The 20,859-nt window shown below is 40.9% G+C and overlaps 1 protein-coding gene across 1 annotated transcript in view; it reads right to left on the bottom strand.

Moving 5' to 3' along the window:
• Positions 1-20,859, bottom strand: part of SLC7A14 (solute carrier family 7 member 14) — an 83,911-nt gene that overhangs the window by 46,170 nt on the left and 16,882 nt on the right. The window lies entirely within an intron of this gene.

The following is a 20,859-nucleotide window of genomic DNA, read 5'->3' as shown; positions in this document are numbered from 1 at the left end:
TATAATATAATATAATATAATATAATATAATATAATATAATATAATAAGCTTTACAAATATGAGTCCTCTTTAAATGTCTCTTCCAGAAGACTTCTCAACTCAGTCAAAGACAGAAAGAAATTCCCCATATACACAAAAAAATATCATTTTGTGAGAGGCAAAGGATTGGGGAAAAAAGAACTTGTGGATTAAGCAAATTGTGTTATATTAAGATCATGATGTATTACTGCTCCTTAAAAAATAATGATTATTAACAATCTAGAGAAGCATAAAAAATTTTTTAGGAACTGATTCAGAGAGAAAAAAGTAGAACCAGAAAAGCTACATACACAATGACTACAACAAAGATGAACTCAAATGCTGTGTGATTACTTTAAATTTTTTTTGAAATTTAAAAATTTTTTATTTTTAGGTAATTGGGGTTAAGTGACTTGCCCAGGGTCACACAGCTATTAAGTGTCAAGTGTTTGGTCTGAGGCCGGATTTGAACTCAGGTCCTCCCAATTCCAAGGCTGGTGCTCTATCCACTGTGCCACCTAGCTGCCCCCACTTAAAATTTTTTAAAATTTTTTTGGTCACCAAAATTTCTCCCTTTATTTTCTTCCCTGAGAGCCATCATATGTAATAAATATTTTTAAAAGAAAAAGTAGAATTAGTGAAATTGATCAATACATTGAAAAAGTCTGAAAAAGATGTGCAATATACCACAACTGTGAATCTCCCACCTCTGCAAAGAAGAGGGGTGAAGGTGTCTTCTTATATTTTTTCTTTGGAGCTATGCTTATTCTGTATAATTTTGTAATGTTCACTTTTGATTGTTTTGCAGGAAAGACTGCAGTTTTGCAGTCTTTCCATTTAATTTGCAGTCATTAGATGTGCTATTTTCTTGACTCTGCTTATTTCAATCTGCATCAGATTATGTAAATCTTTTCATACTTCTGTTTTCATCATATTTGTTGATTTTTACCCCACATATAGTCTTCATATACCTTCATATACCTCAATTTATTTGGCCATTCCCCAATCAATGGGCATCCATCTAGTTCTTTGCTAACACAAGTGTGCTACTATAAATATTCTGGTGTATATGGAATTTTCTTCTTATAAGGAACTCCTTAGAGGTATAAACTTGGTAATGGAATTTTTGGATCAAAGGGTTTGAACATTTTATTCACGTCATGTGGACAATTACAAATTCAAGCCCTCAAACATTGACTTTTCCCATCTTTTGTCATCTTTGCCAATTTGTAGAGTGTGAGGTGAAACCTCAGTGTTATTTTGATTTGAATTTCCCTTATTATCAGTGATTTGGAGCATTCTTTCACATGGTTATTAATAATTTGCCTTTCTTCTTTTGAAAATTATTTGTTCACATCTTTTGACTACTTATTTGTTTGGGGAAGACTTTTGGATTGAATTGCTTATGTATCTTAGATACCAAACCCTTATCTGAGAAATTTGATACAATTATTTTTCCCCATCCTACTGTTTTCCTTCTTATCCTAGGTGCATTAATTTTATTTGTGCAGAAGCTTTTCAGTTTCATGTAATCATTTTTTCTTCTGTAATTTCCTCTATCCCTTGTTTGGTTAGTAATACATCTCCTGCCCATAGCTATGAAGGGAATATGATTTGACTCTTTTCATTTTTTATGGTATGATCTTAAGATCATATATTGATTTAGAATTTACTGTGGAATATGGCATAAGGCATTGGCTTAAGTTTAATATCTGCCAGACTGCTTTCCAGTTTCCCTAATTGCTGTGACACCACAATCACTAAACTTGGTTCCATAGAAAAGACAAGAAAGTGCATTTCCTCTTTTCATTGAAGAGTTGGGGGACCACGGCTATGGAATGTTGTAGATATTGCCGAATATGGTTGATATATTGGTTAGTTTTGCCGAGCTATTAAAAAAACAGTATTCTTTACAAATAGAAGCTCCCTGGGAAGGCACTGGGGAAAGGGATGGATTTAGAAATGATTGTGATGTAAAAACAAAAGGCATCAATAGAAGAAACAAAAAAAGTTTCTCCATGTGAAGTCCTTTGAAGAACCAAGATGACTTCAGTATTGCTATACTTTTCTGACCTCAGTGGACAGCCTGAAATCCATTTCCTTTTTCTGAGTTAATCTGTGTGTATATTTATATTTCATTTGTCTCTTGAATTTAGATTGAAATCCACTGAGTGGGTCTGATATTTGTGGTAGTCTGAAAAACTTTATTTTCTACCTCTGAGATCCATCAGGCTTTTGTGTTTAAATGTGCTCCTTCTTTCTGCTGAGTCCATCTATCCCTTTTTTAGGCTCGCTCATTGCTGGAAACTTCTTTATTCTCTGATTGATATGGGAATGGGGCATCTTGGGTATTCTTTGGCAGCTCCTCAGCATCTCCCCTCCTGTGTCATCAGAAGTGGGAAACTAATTAGATAAGATTGCTAGAGATTGCCATCCAAATCAGTGGCCTTAGCCATTAGATAAGATCATTATCCAAATTCAGTGGCCTTAATCTACTTTTGTGAACTACCTGACTTGAGGAGGATAAAAGATCCAGGGAAGTAATGAAAGCTTCATGTTGTCTAGATGAGGCAAGTCTAGAGGGCAGGGAGCCTCTTCCAGGGTCATCATGACCCCTTTTCTTCTCTTGCCACAACCTACAGGTAATTGAACCTGATGTTCTGGTCACCTCCCTGGGTTTTTCCCTAATTAAGATCTGTCCTTTCACCCTCAGGTCTCCTTAGTCACTCCTGCCCACCCAAAGTGGTTAGAGAGCTGGAATCCAGAAGACCTGAGTTCAAAATCTGGTCTCAGACACTTACCAGCTGTAGGTTTCTGAGCAAGTCACTTCAATTTCTTTTTCCGTAAAATGGGGGATAATAATAGCACCTACCTCACAGTGTTGTAAGGATGGAATGAGATAAAATATGTAAAACTTTGCAAAACATAAAATGCTGTATAAATGCTGGCTACTATCATTATTACCTGCCATGGTAGCTGAATTTCCATCACTAGAGGTCATCCTTTAACTTACTAAACATCTTCCTTTAACAGCTACCTCCCCCCAATATTGAATGATTATTGACTACTAATTACTACAAATTAATTTCCTAGCTTGTGTTGCTATCTGCCAATTAGCTAAGCAAAGCCTTGAGGGAACGGGAATTTTTATGGGGTTATGGAGGGACTTGAGAAGTAATTTTGGAGCATGGGAAAGCCTAGTTTTCCCATGGTCAACTAGAAGCAGCAGGAGAGCAAGTATTCCAGGGAAGGGGATGGGACAGAGGAGATCTCAGAAGGTAGAGGCTACTGAAAGGGAAGAAGGGAGAACAGCAAAACCAGACTCTGATGGTGTCACCATTTAAGTTGCAGCTGGCATTGAAATGCTCAACAGTGAAAGACTGCTCACTTCATCCTGGTCAATTAGCTGAGAGAGGCAGCTGTTGTATGACAAGAGCAGTAGCTTTGGAGTTCGGGGTCTTAGTTTTGAATACCAGCTCTGCTACTTGTTTATCGTGTGACCTTGGACAAGTCATTCCTCTCTGGGTCTGTTAGTCCATCTATGTAAAATGAGGGGGTTGAGTGTGATGATATCTTGGGTCTCTTCCAGCTCTAATTTTGTCTGAGCTTTTGTATCTCCCACATCTGGGTCTCTGGCTTCTGAACCCAGCTGAAGAGAACCTCTCCCTGAAGAGAAAAGCATTAAAGACCCTGAGGATCCCTGGAAAAGAGCTCCAGAGACCAACCAGAAATCCCAGTCTCCACACTGGGGTCACTGCTGCTGCCCACTTGAAGGATCCATCAATGAACAGAAGACATTGAGAGACCACACCCACTACAAGTGAACTGCAAACCTTTCAGGAGATGGAGATCCCCATTGCTCTCAGGTTGCTAACAGCATACTGAGAGACAATTTCTGATACATTTGGACTAAGGAAGCCTGCCAGCTGCCTCTTTTTACTCCTTTCATGGGCATAAACATGGCCCACAGGTCAGAGGGAGAGGGGAGCTGATTTGCAAACTTTAAAATAGCTGCATAAATGTTGGTTATTGCTGGAAAAGCTCTCAGAGCCTAACCTCTTCTTTTCACGGGGGCACGCTTCCAGTTCATAAATAGAACATAAGATCAGGGATTTAGAACTAGAAGTCAGTCAATAAACATTTAGTAAAGTGTCTACTATGTGCCAGGCATTGTGCACAGTGCTGGTGCATACAGAGAAAGACAAAGGACAGCTCTACTCTCCAGGGGCTCAGTCTAATTGGGAGGAGCCTTAGATGTCACCAAATCCAAACCTTTCATTTGTAGATGAGGAAATTGAGGAGAGGAGTTACATGATTCGCCTAGGGTCACACACCTAGTAAGTGTCTGAAGGAGGATTTGAATTCAGGTCTTTCTGTCTCCAAGTCTAGCAGTCTTACCCTTTGTGCCACCTAGCTTCCCCAAACTAAGGAAATATGAAGAGGAAGAATACCTGATTTTTTAAATCTCTGGGGGTATCATTTTCTCTACATTAGTGAAATTCCGATGGCTAGGGATGGAATGTTTCTGCCACTTCTACTTTTTCTGGGGAGAAGAATTTGCTGGATTCTGAGAACAATCTATTTGGACATACTGGTCCTGTGTGGCTGAAGTTATCGATCCCATGACTGATATGCTTGCTTGGCTAAACAAATGGCTGATTTCATTTCCAGAAAAAAATCCATTGGCTTCTCCCCTTCTCCTGCCTCTCTGAGACTGTCTGTCCTTTTTTCCACGGAGGATATTTTGCCAGACTTTATCGTTACATCACCTGTGATGAAGTGAATTCCAGTCAGTTTTTACAAATGTGTCTGGAAGAAAAGTAATTTGTCTGGGTAGTTCATATGTCTTTTCTCATCTTCTTCCCTTTGGCTGAGCAGAGAGATCTAGGTGCAGCTGTCCAGACATGCTCAGTGGAACAGCCGCAGAAGATGTTTTCGAGGTCAGGGCATGCCATCAATCACAGAGCTTTATGGAACTATTATTTACTCTATGCCTGACTTCCTGTAATCAGAGTTAGCCAGTGAAGGGGGAACTCTCCAGTGTCTTGAAAGAATGGCATCCAGTTTATTAAAAATGAATCACTGGGGAGAGAAGTAACCCAACAAATAGAGGACTGATCTATTTCAAGTTTTGGGATAGTGAAAGATTGCTTTATTTAAAAGTCAGAGGACCTGGGTTCAGATCTTAGCTTAGCCACTTGCTAGCCTTGTGATCATGGGCAAGTCTATTCATCTTTCTTGGCCTCCATTTCGTCATCTGTAAAAGGAGAGGGTTGGGTTTGATGATGTTTTAGGTCCCTTCCAAATCTACGTCTTTGACCTCTTCCTATGAACTTTTCAGAGTCTTTGATTGGGATTCAGAAGCACATGGTGGTCATCATGCACAAAGGGTCCACTGAGATTCTTTAAGAATACAAAATAAAGACTTGCCAATGGGCTATCTGGGAATGACTTTCAGCAATGAACAGTGAAGACTACAAAATTCTTACATTGTGGTTCGTAGAATCACAGGTCCTTGCATAGATCTAAAGCTGGAAGAGACTTTAAAGGTCATTTGGTCCATCCTCTCATTTTGGAGAAGAGGAAACTGAAGCCCAGAGAGGCTTTGTGATTTGCACAGTAGCAGAACTGGAATTTGAACCCAGGACCTTACTCCGAATCCAATTCTTTCCCCTGAACTATAGTGAATAGAATTCTGTCTCTAGAAATGATTGTATAGCAGGCTTAAAATTTCAGTGCTTACATGGTATCAACAAATGCCTGCATTTTCTCTCTAAGTATATCTCACTTGTCTCCACTTAGGTCATAGAATTTAAGGGAGAAGGAGTCTTAGAGATTATCTTCTCCAAATCCCTCATTTGGTAGATCAGAAAATGGGGGCCAAGATAAGTTAAATGACTTGCCTAATGTCACAAGATATGTAGCATAACAGGGATTCAACTCCAAATTTTCTGACTGTAAATCCATTCAAAATTCACTGCACCATCCTACTGCATACACACCATCCCTCAGTTCCCCAGACCTTTTTTTCATATTTGATCATTTTTAAGATTTGTGAGAGACCCTCTGATTTGAGCCTCTGAAATGTATTTGAATCTGGATTCTTATAAATCAGATAGCCACAGTCTCCCCAAGCCCCCAGCTTAACTTCATGCCAGATTTGAGAGTGTGTTCTTTCAAAACTGACTTAATAAGCATGTTAGCTCCAAATGTCAGACTTTAGCAGATCCTCTTGCACCTGGAAGGTTCATGTAACAGGAACCCTGAAGGAGATTGACTTGGACGGCTTTAAAATCAGGCAATGGTGCCCTTGAATTAATGATGACTTAAGCCAAGTGAAAGCCTACGTTGCTGGCTGATTGAAACAATGTGACCCTTTTTTGTTTAACCCATGTGGAAAGAAATGTCGAACAGAGAATTAGGGCTTATTTTGTATTGCATTAGTTCAAATCCTATCTCTGACTCCTGTTGGCTATATAACCCCGGCAAGTCAGTAACGTTACATTGCTGCAGACAATTCTCTATTAAGTTAAAGAGTAGGTGTTAAACTGCATTGGTAGAAGGAATTTCCTCACTGGGACTTCTCTATACTAACGAACTCACAGATGTGGTCCAACAAGAAATGTCAGTTTAGTACCTATGATTTCAGGGATGTGGCACTCACTTCACTGACACAAATTGCAATCCCTTTATGACTCTGTAGATGGTCTTCCAGATTACATCACCTTTGGAGATAGTCTATTGTTAAACCTTTCTAAACTTAGCCAGGCTGGGGTTTGCAAGCAATATGCATTATATAGTCCATCTCTGGACACCTACCAGAAGTCTTTTCAGTTTTGTGCTTCATTCGTGCTTGGCTGACAAAGACTTTGAGAACCAAGGTTCATCTCCATCCAACAAGCGGATATCAGAGGAAAACTTTTATAGAATTTTGGTTATTATGGGATGCAGTGTAGAGTACTGGGGAGAGTACTGGATTTGGAATCAGAGGACCTGGGTTTAAATTCTCTCTCTGCTAGTTGTTGTGGTTGTTACTTAGCTGTTCAGTTGTGTCCAACTCGTCATGACCCCATGGACCATAGCACACCAGGCCCTTCTAGCCTTCACTATCTCCTGAAGTCTATTCAAACTCATGTTCATTGCTTCCATGACACTATCTATCCATCTCATCCTCCACCATCCCCTTTTCCTTTTGCCTTCAATCTTTCCCAACATCAGAGTCTTTTCCAATTAGTCCCATCTTCTCATTATGTGGCCAAAATATTTAAGCTTCAGCTTCGGTATTTGACCTCTCAATGAATAGCTTGAACTAATTTCTTTAAGTGTTGGCTGATTTGATCTCCTTGTTGTCCAAGGGACTCTCAAAAGTCTTCTCCAGCACCACAATTTGAAAATGCCAATTCTGTGGTGCTCAGCTTTCCTTATAGTCCAACTCTCACAACCCTACATTACCACTGGAAAAAAACATAGCTTTGACTATATGGACCTTTGTCAGCAAGATGATGTCTCTGCTTTTTGACATACTGTCCAGTATCTTTTAATTTCATCACTGCACTCACTACCTGCAATGATCTTTGAGCCCAAGAATATAAAATCTGACACACTTATATTTCTTCTCCCTTCATCTGACAGAAAGTGTTGGGACCAGTTGCCATGATCTTAGTTTTTTTTTCTTTTGATGTTCAACTTCAAGCAACTTCAAGATACTCTTTTCATTTACCCCCATCAAGAGGCTTCTTAATTCTTCTTCACGTTCTGCCATCACACAGGTATCATCTGAACATCTGAGATTGTTGATATTTTTCTCAGCAACCTTAATTCCTGCTTTTGATTCATCCAGCCTGGCATTTTGTATGATGTACTCTGAATATAAGTTAACAAATAAGGTGACAATATATAGCCCTGCCATGCTCCTTTTCCAATCTTAAATTAACCAGTTGTGCCATGTTCAGTCCTAACTGTTGCTTCTTGGCCCACATATAGTTTCCTCAGAAGACAAGGAAGATGATATTGTACTCACATCTCGTTGAGGGCTTGCCACACTTTGTTATGATCCACACAGTCAAGGGATTTAGTAACCTAAGGGCAAATCTCTTAACCTTTCTTAGCCTTGGTCTTCTCATCTGTAAAGTGTGATGACTAAATAACTTCCAAGGACCCTTCTTGCTAAAAAACTATCGTCCTTTGTTTATTGTTCATTATTATATATTGAGGACTACCCATTCATCTCCCCACTCTGTCCCCCATGCAAGGTGGTCCATTGCCCTCTCCTTCCTCTAGATATTTCAAGAAGATACCCTAATTGAGTTGAGTAAGCACACCCAGCTTCCCAAGAGAGAATCACAACAGATAGAAATAATTGAGGACATTAGATTATTTTTCTTTATCCTCTGTCCCCATAGGTAGTGGTGACAAGGGTAGGATACAAACAACCCAGAATTTGGGGGAGAGATAATACAAACTGTCAACATGAGCCAATATAAAATTAGGGGCAGAGATATATTTGTAAGGTGCAAGGAGAGGTACAGTTCTTTTAATTCTCTTGCATATGAGGATTGTAACCAGGGGAATTTAGAAAGGACTTTAGAAGGTGGTATGGCCCAGTGGAAAGAGCAATGAATCTGAAGTCAGAAGATCTGAGTCAATATCACAGCTGTTACCATCTGTGTGATCTTGGACAAGTTACTTTGCCTCCCTGGGCCTCAGTTTCCTCATCCATAAAATGAGAGCTTTGGATTAGATGATAAACCTTGTTGGTTGGACAGAGGGACCTCTGAGGTCTCTTCCAACCGTAGATCTATGAGCTCTGGGGCAGCGATTTGTAAGGATGAGAACTTCATGGTTAGAAAGTAACCTTGTTTTATAGAAGAGGCCCAGAGAGGGGATGTAATTTGCAGGAATGAGCAGGAGGGCTGGGGTTTGAAGCCAGGTCTCCCGGCCACAGAAACACTACTTTTGTCACTATGCCATAAGAGTCACCCTATGTAGGAGCTGGAATCATAGAGGAGACAGTTAGCCTAAAGGAACATTCCATAATGGAAAAAGCCCCTGTGTCTGGAGTCAGATCTCAGTTTCTAAAGCAGCTTTGCCTCTCTCTGTGTGCTACTGGGCAAGTCACTGAGCCTCAGTTTCCTCATCTGCAAAATGAAGGATAACATTGGCCTGGGTGATTTCTGAGGTCCCTCATAACTCTCATGTGAATATAGCCTATAGATAGCTAATGTCATACACTGTATAGGTCTTTGTGCCCCACCCATAAATCAAGTGAAATGCTTTTAGGTGCCATGTAGAGTCCATTGTGTGGACCCTTGAATTTTGGTCCATGTTGGTAGCAGCCATATCTTAGCCTCTGGGCTTAGAGTTTTCAGTTTCTGCTTTTCACAGTAAACACCTCTTTCCATCCCATGTCTCCAGCATGGAGCCCAAGGAGTAGATAAGGAACTATGAACCACTTCCCTCTTCCCTTCTCCTGTTTGCCCCCACCCCTTCTTCCTTTAGGGGAATATGGCTAATGGACCAAAAACCAAGCAGACAACAGGGAGAATGAGAAAGTGGAACTCTGACTCTTACCTGATCTCCTCTCTTGCTCAAGTACTTTGCAATTAATAAGGCTGTAAAACTGGACAAGTGACAGGGATAGCATAATGGCTAGAGAGTTGGCCTTGGGGTCAGGAAGACCTAGGATTACATCTTATCTCTGACCTAACTTCTCAGAGCCTCAGTTTCCTCATCTGTAAAAGGAGGAGCTTGGGCTAGATGACTTCTGAACTCTCTTCTGACTCAAAATCTATGATCCTATGTCAGTGCCCAATTGTCCTCCTTCGTGAGAACACCGTGAATAATAATCATAGCTCTTATTTGCAAGGTGTTTTAAGGTTTACCAGGCAATTTACAGACATGATCGCATTTGATCCTCACAACAATCTTGTGAGGTAGGGATTATTATTATTCCCACTTCTCAGATAAGAAACTAAAGCTTAGAGAGTGTAGATGACTTATTCAATGTAACAGTTAGTATTGGAGGCAAGATTCTGACTCCTTGCCTAGCATTCTCTTTACGTGACATGTTGGGAAACCCTATAAACCCTATAATAGAGCTGATCCTTAGGTACTGGTCACAGGGCATGGTCAATTTAGGAACAATCCAAGCAGGTGGGGAGGTGATTGGTATGCATAATGGAGGGGTATGTCTTAAGAATTTTCCAGGGATCATGGGACATGATGATCCAATTATAATTCCTCTTGTGAAGACTTTGATGTCAGACCTTGCCCTTACTGAAGGGTGGGAATTGTTTGCTTTTATGTATTGTGTCTGCCAATATGTATATTTTTTATTATGAAATTTGGAATCTAGGAAGCAACTGTCCCAGGGAGGGCCACGAACCGGGACTCAACCCTCTGAGAGAAAGGAGCAGGGTTTAAGCAAGCAGCAGGGCCAAGAGAAGGTTCTCATTGTTTACCTTTCCCAGGGTGAGTGAGAAACAAGAATTGGGTGGGAGTGTCTCTAGGTGGGATGGGTCCTGAACAAGAAATGAAGATCAATATGGGAGAGGGATGCCGTGCTGGGAGCAGCAGGACCAGAATCGAAGATCACAGTGAGCTGAGATCATGGACTCAAGGGGCTATCTGACCTCAGGAGAGGAGGTGGTCCAGACATCAGGCTAGGACAACTGGGCAGGGAAACCAACTTCATAAATAAGGGCAGAACCAGCCAGGGGAAGCAGCTCCCATGCTTGCTTCCAGTAAGCCGGCCAGACCAGTGAGAGAAGAGTTTTTTTCCAGGAAGCCAAGAAAGGATAGGTTTACCAACTGGGGCTATTGACTATGGGTAGAGATGGAATCATCAAGGGTGGGGTGTGGTGAAGGCAGAACATCTGCCATGGCCCTGGACTCTCGTGGCTAAAGCTGGGGAAGTTGATTCCAGGAGGATTGGGACCAACCCAATATTGCCAAGCTGAACCATTAGCTAGAAACCAATAACTAGAGCCTGGCACAGTGCCTGGCACAGAGTAGGTGCCTGATAAATGCTGATTGATTGAACTGATCTAACATGGAACTCTGAGATGATTGAGCTATATGACTTCAAGGATAAGACTTTGTAGAAGTAGGGAGTCAACCAGGACAAAGAAGAAAGATTAAGAAAAAGCAAGGCCCAATTCCATTTAACTTCTTTGCCTTGTGTTGTAACCACTCTTGGGTGATGTAAGCTCCTTGAAAGCAGAGACTATTTTATTTTTGTTTTATTTTAGTTTCAGTTTTCTTTTTTATCTTAGTATCCCCAGAGCCTATGAGTTTCTGTTACATAGTAGGCACTTAATTGGTGCTGGCTAAATAAATGAATGTATATTAGCCCGTAACGTGTAACTGAGCTTTAATCCAAGCCTGGGGTGTTTTGGACGCTGCTTATATTTGGGAAGGAGATGTGACTCCTAAGTGGTGGGGAGAATATTTGCTTTAACACTGCAGACTTATATAAGGGGCAGAGTTTGTTCCAAATATTCTTTGAGTCAGACCTTTGGGGAGAGAGATAATATGTGGTTGCAGGCTCTCTTTGGGACCCACTGCAAGGAAGAGAGAGATAAAAACTTTGGAAGTTGTAGAAATGTAGGGGAACCCTAAACAGCCCTGATTTCCAGCTTATCTCCCTAGAAGCAACCTCCCCTCCCTAGAGTGTAATTTCCCAAGGGTAAGATTGGATTCTTTCTCTTGGCTAGAGCTGCTATCTTATCTAGTGCCTATGAAAGAAGAGCTCATTTACTCTTGTGTATTTTTTCTGATATATTCTAATCTGTATAACTTTTCCAGTTCCTGTTTACTGTTTTGCTTAGACAAATGGGTTTGCTTACTATTTGCTAATAGGGGTGCCTTTTGTACAGCCAGAATTTGGTGAGAAAGTGTTAAGCCAGGGGGTACTTGGTATAAGCATTTCTACAACTTCCAAAGTCCTAACTCAAGGACTAGTGATTAGCCAAGAAACTTTTGTTTTAAATCCCTAGAAGCATAATATTTGGGGATGGAGCAGATAGCTGTAATTCTAGTCCAGCACCCTTCTCCAAGACTGGAGAAAGAGTGCTTGACCCGGGGCCTCTTTGTTGTTTCCCTTAAGTTAGGAATCAAATCTTCCTTGGAGAGAAGAAGGCAAACTGCCCGAGATCCTTGAACAGTACCTCTCATGAACCACATTTAGACAGCCCGTGTGGACATATACATCTTACATGGGCACACACACACATTATAAACACTTAGTTGTAAAGTCCTTTGCTTGTAAAATCATGATTTCCCCAGTATTAGTGCATCCTCACCTGGGCACATCATAACCACTGTATGAGTTGGGAGGTGGTCCTCCTGAGTTACTATAGCTGAATAATTCACTGCCTTACCAGTGAGGAGCCTCTCAGAGCTTGCTAGGCTGGTCCTCAGATAATACACAGACAGTCCATCACTTGAAACCTTTCTAGGTCAGTGGGACCTGCCTAAGTCAGTGTCCCATTGGCACAGTTTCAAGAAACTAGGGTCATCATGGTATTCCAAGGAACCACTGGAGTAAGACTTTAGTGGAGTTATGTAAAACCCTTCAAAACACCTAAGCAAGGGTAGTATACTGTTTTCAGGGGAAATGGGAAGGAAAGAACCTATGTCTTTTCCCAATGGACAAAGGGATCCCGGGGGTCCAGGACCAGAAAGGAGAAGCAGCCAGAACCTGGGGGTGGGGCAGCCAGCGAATCAAGCTCTAGGGCATGCTGAATGCATCATTGAATATGCCAGTTGCAATTGTACTCATACTCCCAATTCACTGAAGGAGGTGGTCATTCTCCTTACCAAGACAAACTCCTCTAAATGCACACATGATTCCATTCCATCCATCTCCTTCAGAAGATTGCTTCCTTTATCATCCTTCCTCTCTCCTATCCCATTCTCTTTCTTATCTTCAGTCTCTCCTTGTCTACTAACTGCTCACATGTGGCCAAAAACCCACCCATGTCTCCCAGATTCTCAAAAACCCTTACTTTACCCATCCATCCCTGCTAGCTATCAACTCATACCTCTCTTCTCTTTAGTGGCTAAACTCCTTGAGAAAACTTTCTCCAATTGTTATATCCACTTCCATTCCTCTCTTCTTAACTCTCTATGGTCTGGCTTCTGACCTCATCGTTCAATTGAAACTCCTCTTTCCAAAATTACAAATGATCTCTTAATTGCCAAATCCAATAGCCTTTTTTTCAATCCTCATCCTTCTTGACCTCTGTGCAGGCTTTGACACTTTCAATTCCCTCATCTCTTGATTCTGTCTCCTCTCTAGGTTTTGGTGATACTGCTCTCACCTGGCTCTCCTCTAACCTGCTTGACCACTCTTCACCTTCCTTTGACCTCATCCAGATTGTGTCTACTAACCATGGGTGTCTCAAGACTTCATCCTGGGTCCTCTGCTCTTCTCCCTCTCAGCCTCAAGGCCACATATGCCCCCTTAGGTCCTCAAGTTTGGCCCTTTGACTGAATCCGAACTTCATAGAACAAATCCCTTTGAATTCAGTCAATGGGCCGAACTTGAGGACCTAGAGGGCCACACGTGGCTTTGAGGCTGCAGTTTCCCCACCCCTGCTCTAGACTATTTCACTTAGTAATTTCATTAGCTTCCACAAATTCAATTATTTTCTCTATGCAGATGATTCTCAGATCTATTTATCCAGCCCTAACCTCTCTCTTAACCTACAGTCTCACCTCTCCAACTGCCTATTGGACCTCTTGAACTGGATGTCCTGTTGCCATCTTAAACTCAGCATGTCCAAAACTGAACCCATTATCTTTCCCCTCAAACCCTTTCTTCCTCACTTCTCTATTACTGTTGAGGGCAATACCACTCTCCCAACCCCTCGGGCTTGTAACCTAGGTGTCCTCTGTGGCTCCTCACTCTTTCTCACCTCCCAAATCCAATCAATTGTTAAGTCTTGTCACTCATACCTTTACAACATCCCTTGTCCATGCCCCCTTTTCTATTCTGACACTGCCATCACTCTAGTGTAGACCCTCATTAACTCACACCTCCAGTATTGCTATAGCCTTCTGGTTGGTGTCCCTACCTCAGGGCTTTCCCCACTTCAGCCCATCCTTCACTTAGCTGTCAAACTGATCTTCCTAAACTATAAGTCTTTCCATGCCATTATCTCATTTAATAAAGTACAGTGGTTCTCTATTACCTCCAGGATCAAATATAAACCTCTCTGTTTGGCTTTTAAACCCCTTCATCACTTGGCCCCTTTCTACCTCTCCATTCTTCTTACACTTTCCTCCATGTACTCAGTGACTCAATGACACTGACCTTGCTGTTCCCTACACAAGATACCACGTCCCAAATGTAAGCATTTCCACTAGCTGTATCCCATGTCTAGAATGCTTTCCCTCCTCATCTCCACCTCCTCGCTTCCTTGGCTTTCTTCAAGTCTCAGCCAAAATCCCACCTTCTGCAAGATGCCTTTCCTTTCTTCTGAGATGACCTTCAATTTATCCTGTATATATCTTGCTTGTACATTGTTATTTGCATGTTGTCTCCTCCACTAGAATGTGAGCTCCTTGAGGGCAGGGACTGGCTTTTTAAACTTTATTTGTAGCTCCTGTGCTCAGCATAGTGAATGGCATATAGTAAGCTCTTAATCACTACTTGTCCTTGATGAATAAGAAAACATTTCTTAAGCACTTACTATGTGCTGAGTACTGGAGATACAAATAAAAAAAACAAGGCACTGCTTGCCTTCAAAGAACTTACAGTCTACTAGGGAATGATTACACATAGAGAGGAATGGTGGCTGAAGAGAATTGATTTAGACTGGAGAATCAGAGGGATGGTCAGTGGAAGAAAAAGACTATGGTATGGGTGGTTGCTCCCTTAACAGGGGAGAGAAATTCCTTCTTTCCAAACAAGGTCTGCCAAGTTTGGGGATGAGACAATGGACTTAGGTACTGATTAACTTATCAATATCTGATTAATGGAGAAGGGCAAGGTTGGCCACAGGAATCTTTTATGACGGGTCCTAAGAAATAATGAAGAGACTCATAAAAGTGCAAGAATTTAGATGTAGGAGTAGAAATCACACCCACTCTCTTTTTCTCTTTTTCTCTTTTTAGAGGTCCAGAACCAAAAATGGTTTTGGCCTGGATAATGTACAAGATTCCCTCAAGCTCAGAACCAATGATCCCTTGCCTTTGTTTGCCCTCACTGTTGTGTTACCTAGGCTCCCTTAGCCAATGAAACTCCCCTTCTAGAGTCTGACTTTGTACTGGGAGCAATGAAGGTTAACCATCACTGGTGAGGTGAGCACTGCCACCTACTGGTCTGTAAGGGGGAGTAGGTCCCACGCCCAATACAAACGGCACCCATAGTGTCATCATTCCCAAAGGATCCTTCAAATAGGAACAGGGTGACAGGTTCCAGGTTCATGTTTCCAGCAAAGTACATTGTGCCTCTTTTAAGATCACTGATGTGTTTTTAATGGGGAACCCTAGTGGGTAGACCCGAGAATACTCCTGGGACTTATAAAGGACTTCTCCCAGAACTATTCTTAGGCAAGAAAAAAAATCAAGCGTTCTTAGCTTGGGTCACGAAAATGATACCTGTGGGTCTTCTCACACTGAAGAGATTCTTGGTATTATAGAGATGGAAGTGTGTGTATAAGTGTGTGTATGTATGTGTTAACATTTTATTGGGTAAGAGAGTTGAGAAATATTATATTGGTTATTTTCTTTAAAACTGTAAAAGATTCAAAATATGGGTATTTGTAAATATCATCACCAAGACAGATCAATTTGTGCAATCCATAGCTGTTTCTGAGTCCAATAGGACATGGGAAATGCCTCAAAAGTGTTCAGGACCTTCTGGATTACATAATATATACGTGAATATATGTACGCCTCTCTCTCTATATAAATATACATAAATATATTGACATGTATATATCTATGATGTTTTTTTCTTTGTTTCATAGGCTTCCACAGCCAAAAAATTCATTAAAAAGTGGCTAGACTATTGCTACTATTAGCTAAACTACAATAACCACTACTACTGTTCCTGCTGCTGCTGCTACTACTGTTGCTACTATTCCTACTACTACAGGTTGGCATTTATATAGCACTTTAAGGTTTGCAAAATACTTTGCATGTTATTTCATTTGATCCTCCCAATTCCTCGTCACAGATGAGGAAACCAAGGCTGAGAGAAATTTATTGACCTGCCTGGGGTCATATAGTTAATGTTGAAGGCAGGATTCAAACTCACATCTTCCTGATTCCAAGTTCATCACCTTGGTCACCTAGTTGGTTACTGAGTTTTTCCATTCTTGAAGAGGCTGCTTTATAGAAAGCAGACATTCTATTGCTACACTAAAAACTTCAAGAGAATTTGAGAAAGGCCTCCAATACATAGGGTGATTCCCCGTGGGGACAAGGACCAAAGGGGAAAAGACAGGAAGGCACAGACGGGTTACCATTTGTACCTTTGGAGGGACTGTGCACATTGATGTGATCCCAGATCCACAGGGAAATTAGAATCCATAAGATTTCAAAGGTCATACATAGGATCATAGCTTAAAAGCTGGCTATCATGTCTAATCTCTTCATTTTATGGATAATTAATGAGATGCAGGGAGATTAAATGACACTCTCTGGGTCACACAGCTAGTAAGCATCTGAGGTAGAATTTAAATCCAGGTCTTCCCCAATGCAAGTAAATACTTTATCTTCTTCTCTATACTGCCTCTCAACCTAGAGTATGAATTATTATTTTTTAAATTAATATTTATTATTTATTTTTAACATTCTTTAAAAATCTTTGAGTTCTAAATTCTGCCTCTATCTTTGCTCACTTCACTTTACATCAGATCACGTAGGTCCTCCCATGTTTTTCTGAAACCATCCTCCTTGTCATTTCTTATAACACAACAGTACCCCATCACAATCATGTACCACAATTTGTTCAATCATTCCCCAATGGATGAGCACTCCGTCAATTTCTAATTCTTTGCTACCACAAAAAACTGCTATAAATATTTTTGTATGTATAGGTTCTTTTCCTTTCTCTTTGGTCTCTTTGGGATACAGACCTAGCAGTAGTATTGCTGGGTTGAAGAGTATGCATGGTTTTATAGTCCTTCAGACTTAGTCCTAAACCGTTCTCCATAATGATTGGACCAGTTCACAACTTCACCAACAGTTCATTAGTGTGTCTAATATTAGTGTTCCTTCATCTCTTCCAACATTTGTCATTTACAATGGACAGAACACTGGCCATGGAGTCAGATGATTTGGGTTCAAATCCTTCCTCTAATGCTTATTACCTATGTGACCTTAGCAAGTCACTTTATCTCCCTAAGCCTCAGTTTCCTCATCTGCAAAATGAGAAGGTTGGAAAAAAGGTATTAGGTGCTTTCTAGTCCCTGACCTATGATCCAGTGGTCCTATAATTTAATTCTGCATGATCCATTAGAATATCAACTCTTTCAGGACCTGGCAGACAAGCATGTATTCACTTATTCTCTGTATCTCAAGCTTTATCATATAGTAGAGCTTAATAAATACTTGTTAAGGGAGCCAAGATGACACATTAGAGGCAACTCACTTGAATTCTCTCAAAATTCCCCTCCAAACAACTTTAAAGTCATTCCACACATAAAATTTTGGAGTGGCAGAGACAACAAAAGGTCAGGATGAGACATTTTACCAGCCCAAGATAACTCAGGGGGTTGGCAGAAGTATGTGACACTAGGGTGGAATATCTGTCCAGAGTCCACACATGTGATGGCAACAATAGCAGCTGCACGGGCTCTTAGCCCAGAGATGGTAAGGGGGTCCGACAACTGCCTTGGGACTGCAGCTAGGGCCCTTGTTTCCTTGGGACCAACCACAAGGTCTTCTCTACCCTTCTCTACCTCAGATGCTTACTAGCTGTGTGACCCAGAGAGTGTCATTTAATCTCCCTGTATCTCATTAATTATCCATAAAATGAACAAGTTAGACATGATAGCCAGCTCTTAAGCTATGATCCTATGTATGACCTTTGAAATCTTATGGATTCTAATTCTCCTATGGAACTCCAACATAGAATTGAGTATGGGTTATCAAATTGCCAATCAGTGCCAGCTGTATCCATTGCCAGTAAAAGGTCCCTTGTAATCTCCTTCTGATCAGTTGTCTGAACCCTTTACTGACTCTGGGCAGAGAGCTCTGGAAGCTGCTGCCGCCACTGCCATCAGCCACCTCCACAGCCACTGCTTGGTATGCTGTGTCTGCTCTGGGCTGGCCTCCACCCCATTGTCACAGACCTCTCCTGCTGACCTCCTAGGTTGTCTTAGGTTGGAAAAATGTCTCACCCTGACCTTTTGTTGACTCTACCCCTCCAAGATTCCATTTGGGTCTTATTTTAAAATAGTTTTGAGGGCAATGTTGGGAGAGTTTGGCTGGATTACTGCCCCTAATCCACCATCTTGGCCTAGAACATAAATTCTAAACTAGGGGCCTGTGAATGTTTTTTTTAAAATATTTTTATATTTATATTTCAATATAATTGGTTTGCTTTGTAATCCTATGTATTCTATGCATTTGATAACATGATTCTAAGTTATCCATAGGCTTCAACAGACTGACAAAGGGGTCCCTAGCCCCCCCAAAATGTTAAGAACATCTGGATTAGGGGAAGGCCTCCAGGATGTTAGATAGGTCATCCATAGAGGATTTATGGGGTAATGTGGAAAAGAGTCACACAGGATGAGGAGTGACTGGATTGTGATATGACCTGGTGAAAAGATTGCCTTCATGAAATCATGGGTGTATAAAAGTACTGAAGCCAACACATTTCAGTACTCCAATGATAAACTTTTACATATACTATGGGTCCAATGCGTCTGTGATTTCATCAATTTTAATGCTCCCTCCAACAAAGAGGATGCAATCTGTTGCAATTATCCCATAATGTTCTACTCTAATCAACTTTTTCCGGTCTGTCCACCATAGACAGTCCACCTCAGGTTCTTAAGGCCTTCCTTGAATTCTCCTGACATTTTAAGGCTGCCAGAGAAGCACTTATATTTTTAACCTGACATTTCTTGCCCTTACTACATGACATATCTATCTTTTCCTATAATGCATTTCCTGGTGATATCTTTTATTTCTGGTCATCTTTGAAGGTTTTCATATAAGTATACATAAATGTATAGATATATGTATTTATGTAACTTGAAATATTACATATAACACCAATTATTTGCCATAGAATCTACTGAGATCTGCTCCTTTGTGGAATTATTTTTGATGTGCCTTTGCAATCACTTTTGCTGAGTGCCAGCTACTCTATCAAAACACTATTCAGGAGAAGGCATAGATCACCCCCTTAAAATATCCCCCAAACTGAAGGGTGAAATGAATTTTCCTCGTGATGTAAAGGCAACTTCTATTTTGAAGAGGAAATCAATTCAAACAATGCTGGTTTCAAATGCACACACACACACACACACACACGTACGTGTATATTTCAAGTTAGAGGGATGAAAACAAAAACCCAGTCCACATCTCTTATCCCATTTTGTGGATTTAGGAATGTCACCAATAAGTATGTTACTGGGACAATAATCTAATTACATGTATAATAGACTCATTCCTTCTGGAAGCCCATAAACAGTGAGAATTTTTTTTTTCCAAAACACATACTATTTAAAGCAGCATTGTGAAATTCCACCTCATATAGCTCTGCTATTCTTCATGGCATACTTTTAGAAAAATAGAAACTTGGAAAAGGGTTTTCCAGTAAATACAGGGCCCTGTGAAATTAAATTCTATTATAATGGAATAAAACATTGGTCCTGGAGTCAGATGACTTGTGTTCAAATCCTGCCTCTGCTGATTATTACCTACGTGACCTTGGCAAATCGCTTTCTCTCCCTAAGCCTCAGTTTCCTCATCTGTAAAATGAGAAGGTTGGAAAAATGGTATTAGTTACTTTCTAGCCCCTGACCTATGATCCAGTGGTCCTATAATTTAATTCTGCATGTTTCATTAGAACGTAAGCTCTTTCAGGACCTGGCAGACAAGCATGTATTCACTTGTTCTCTGTATCTCAAGCTTTATCATATAGTAGAGCTTAATAAATACTTGTTAAGGGAGCCAAGATGACATATTAGAGGCAACTCACTTGAACTCTCTCAAACTTCCCCTCCAAACAACTTTAAAATACTGTCTTATACAATTTTGGAGTGTCAGAGGCAACAAAAGGTCAAGGTGAAACATTTTACCAGCCTAAGATAACTTAGGGGGTTGGCAGAAGTTTGTGATACCAGGGTTGAAAACCTGTCCAGAGTCCACACACGTGATGGCAGCAATAGCAGCTTCAGGGGCTCTTAGCCCAGAGATGGTAAAGGGGTCAAACAACTGGCCAGAAAGAAATTACAGAGAACTTTTGCTAACACTGGGTGCAGCTGGCACTGATTGGCCACTCTATTGTCCATACGCAGTTATGGATCGCAGTTCCAGAGGAGAGAGGAGCATTGGTGGTCAGTCACAAGAAAGCAGAGGCCCAGGTTGCAGTTTCAAGGCAAAGAGAGTGCTAGTGCTTATGGTTGCAGGGGACTAGGGACTCTTCCCAGGAAAACACCAGAGCATAGAGCAGGAAAACAGTGATCACACCTCTTCCAGGATCACACAACCTTGGAGGCACCAAAAACTTGCAGGCCCCTAGAATTACTTTTGAAAACAGCAGCACAAAAAAGCCTGAAGCTTGGGACAGTGTTTTCCCACCCCCAGGTAAGCAGAGACCAACTTTAACATAAAGTGTAAAGTCAAGAAACAGACTGGAAAAAAAATGA

This window comes from Vombatus ursinus, unplaced genomic scaffold, assembly GCF_900497805.2.
Source record: "Vombatus ursinus unplaced genomic scaffold, bare-nosed wombat genome assembly UNPS02014810.1, whole genome shotgun sequence".
NCBI lineage: Eukaryota > Metazoa > Chordata > Mammalia > Diprotodontia > Vombatidae > Vombatus > Vombatus ursinus.
The sequence above is the reverse complement of the archived record's forward strand: the minus strand, read 5'-3'. Positions and strand labels throughout refer to the sequence as shown.